The sequence below is a fragment of the Bidens hawaiensis genome, unplaced genomic scaffold (genome assembly GCF_021521415.1).
Source record: "Bidens hawaiensis isolate Kalapana, Puna unplaced genomic scaffold, B.hawaiensis_p1.1 tig00005013_1, whole genome shotgun sequence".
Taxonomy (NCBI): domain Eukaryota; kingdom Viridiplantae; phylum Streptophyta; class Magnoliopsida; order Asterales; family Asteraceae; genus Bidens; species Bidens hawaiensis.
Window position 1 is genome coordinate 838705 of NW_027491317.1, and position 3796 is coordinate 842500.

Genomic DNA, 3796 nt, shown 5'->3' on the forward strand with positions numbered 1-3796 from the left:
AGACAACTCGATGGAACAACCCTGAATAGCCCTAGACACGGACACGGATTTTCCTACGGCGACCTCAACCTCAAACACATCGACTACGTGCTCGGGTGATTTATTCAACGAGGAACAGAAAGCGGTAGACACAAAACTTCTACTGGCGCCCGAATCAAATAAGACTGACGCCTGTAATTCATCAAATAGAAAGGTACCTAGGACAATATTGTACTACTGCTTAGCTACACAATCAATACATACGATTTGAAAGGAATAAGAAATTATAATGGTGGATGAAAGCTATATAAGGAAAAATACCTGAAACGACATCCGCATCCTCCTTCGCTTCCTTCTTGGAGATGTTGAAGGCCCTCGCCCTGGCCTTCGGCTTCTCATCCATCTTCCCCCTTGAGGAAGTCCCCTACCCGGACCTCCCCGCCTTACTGGAAGGACAGTTTGATGCTAAGTGACCCGAACCCTTACACCGGAAACAGGTCAATGTTGGACACTCGAAATGGGGTGTCCTACCTTTTCACAACGAAAACAGGTGCCAGACCCAATCCTACGTTCCCCCTTGTGCGGCTTCCCGCACTTCTTGCAATTACCGAACGTCGCATCCCTTTTAAACTCAGAAGTCTCAGTTTTTACCCTTTTCTCAGACGAATTAAAATTGCTTCCCCCGGGCCGCTTACCATACGAATTCGAGTTCCATGCCTTCCTATTCTCCCTCTGATCATACAGCATACCTGCTAGAGTGACCACCGAGTGAAAAGAGTTCATGTAGGTAGTCAACACACCCCTACGAATATCCACCGGAAGCCCCTTCACGTACTTCTTAATCCTCTTGGCTTCGGGAGTAACCAAATCGGGACATAAACGAGCCATCTTGTTAAACTTGGTGGTATACTCCCGATGCGACATAGTACCAGCCTCCAAGGTCAAGAATTCCTGTTCTATCTTATCCAATTCATGCGGAGGACAAAACTGATCGAGAACCAATTTCTTCAACTCATCCCACGTTATCCTCCTAATCGAACGATCACCCATAGCTTGCGCCAAGTTATCCCACCCGCATAGTGCTCGGAAAGGAATGAGGCAGTAGCATAAGTCACCATGTCATCCCCCTTGCACTTACTAACCCTTAGAACGGCCTTCATCTCTCTCACCCACTGATGTGCTGCCAGTGCATCTTTAGTACCATCGAAAGAAGGGGGGTCACACTTCTTAAAGTCACCATACGAGCAACCCCGAGTAGATACACTAATAGTCCGCACCTCATCTTCGTCCCCACTCGGCACATACACTTCCTCTTCCTCTTCTACCTGCACCTCCTTACCCTTCCTTCCCTTATCCAACTGCAATGAGGAATTTGACTTTATTCTGTTTGTTTCCGAAGTAACTCGCATCAACTAGCACTAGTTTGAACTAGTTTGATGTGAACCTTTAGGAGTAATTCATTAAATTGGTTAGATCTAAACTAATAACATACCCTTCATATCACTCACTAAAGATAGCCACATACATATAGATAGACCGGCTTTACAGCTCAGCCATCCGCCGATTTGGGTTTATTTGAAAATAGCTAAAATATAGCATTTTCTGGAGACATAAGAATTTTTCGGCGGAAGCCGCTTATACCATATTTTCCTAAAGGATATCTGTGTTATGATACAAACGTAAAAAAATAGATGAGATTTTGTGCCATCAGCTCTAAACAATCTTGTTTTTTTGAACATGAAGAAATAAAGAAGCCATTGCGATTGCCGGAAATACTAGGCATACAAAAGGGACCAAAATAGAGGGAAAGTTAAGAGTTGTCATAGAATGGGTACCTCGATTGACTATTTGTACCTGTTATTATTATTTAGATTTTATATTTATTATTTATAATATCAATTTAGAATATAAAGATATCTTATTATATATCTTATTATATATAAGGATATCTTACTTATTATAATTTGAGAATTATTATTATTATATAGATATAAGTATCTATCTAAGTGAGTATATAATGTAGTTTTTTATCTTTCTATATGAAGGATTTGAAAGGATATGGATGAGATATTTTTTTCTTCATTTTTTGCTCTTGTCTTCGAATTTCATTTATTAAGCAAAAAGCTTATTAAAAATGAATTAGATTCTACTTAGTTAGATTCTATTTATATTGAATTATATTGAAGGGTTTGTTAGAATCCCATCCAGTAGGGATTCTTAGTCAAAATAGGATTATCGTAAGATATAGAAAGATAAAAAATTCTATATTTAATAGATTTGAATTATATATGACGAGAAGAAGATCTTTTTTTTCTTTTTTTTACTTTACGAAAATAAGAATTTCATCTTTTATCTTGTTGATAAATAATAACGAATATAGAAAAGGGGACGGATTTTCAATTTGATGTGACTTTTGATTCTTTATACAATTAGATCTTATGTCAACAAAGAAAACCCCATTCGTCTAATTTTTACTTGGATTCCGATAAATTAATTAGATAAACTAATTACTTGTTCGCTCAAAATAATTGAACTGAATGTTTTAATTTTGATTCAAAGGAAAGAAAGTGTGGAGTTGAAATAACTCACTCAGAACGCTTTTTAAAGGATTACGTGGTACGATTAAATCGAATAAGCCCTTCTGGAATAAATACTCAGCCGCTTGTGAACCGTCGGGTACTGTTTTATTCAATGTTTGTTCAATTACTCTTTTACCCGCAAAGGCAATGTAGGCATTGGGTTCAGCAATAATGATATCCCCCAACATACCAAAACTAGCTGTCACCCCACCGTAAGTAGGAGATGTAAGGATTGGTACATAGAATAACTTTTTATTGGATTGATAATCATATAAAGCAGAAGAGATTTTAGCCATTTGCATCAAGCTCAAACTTTCTTCTTGCATGTGTGCCCCTCCAGAAGCACACACTATAATAAGAGGTAGAAATTCTTTAGTAGCGTATTCAATCAAGCGGGTAATTTTCTCCCCAACTACGGATCCCATACTACCCCCCATAAACTGAAAATCCATAACCGCAATTGCCACGTTAATACCGTCTAGTTGCCCTATGCCTATTTGAACAGCCTCGGTTAATCCTGTCTTTCTTTGATAAGAGTCGATCCGATTTTTATAAGGCTCCTCCTCCGAATGAAATTCAATGGGATCCAGAGAGACCATGTCTTCATCCATAGGCTCCCAAGTACCCGGATCGATCGAAAGTTCGATTCTATCTGAACTACTCATTTCCAAATGATATCCACATTGTTCACAAAGATTCATTTTTGATTTAAAAAATTTCTTATAATTTAATCCATAACAATTTTCGCATTGAACCCACAAATGCTTGTATTTTTGAGTTACATCCAGATCAGTTGAACTTTCTAGATCAGTAGAACTTTCCAGATCAGTAGAACTTTCTCGTATAATTTGATCACTCGTTCTGGCATCAGCGTTTTGACTACTATTTCCACTTTCACCACAAATGGAACTAGAAATGTAATTGTGACTGGAATTGTCCCTACCACTTACAGTGTAACTATCAATACAGATTTGAGACTGAAGATAACTGTCAATGCAACTATTCATGTGATTATTCCATGTATACTGAGTATCATTCGTGGAAGGATCATTCATGGAAGGGTCATTGTCGGTATTCTTACTCTTAGATCCATTATTCAGATAACTATAATTCCGATAAAAAGAACTTGCTAGTTCACTACAAAAAGAAGGATCATTGTCAATCTGAAAAATTTGATTTTCAATATCAAAATATATAGAATAAATGTCCCCATTATTCTCTTTAACTAAAAAAGTATC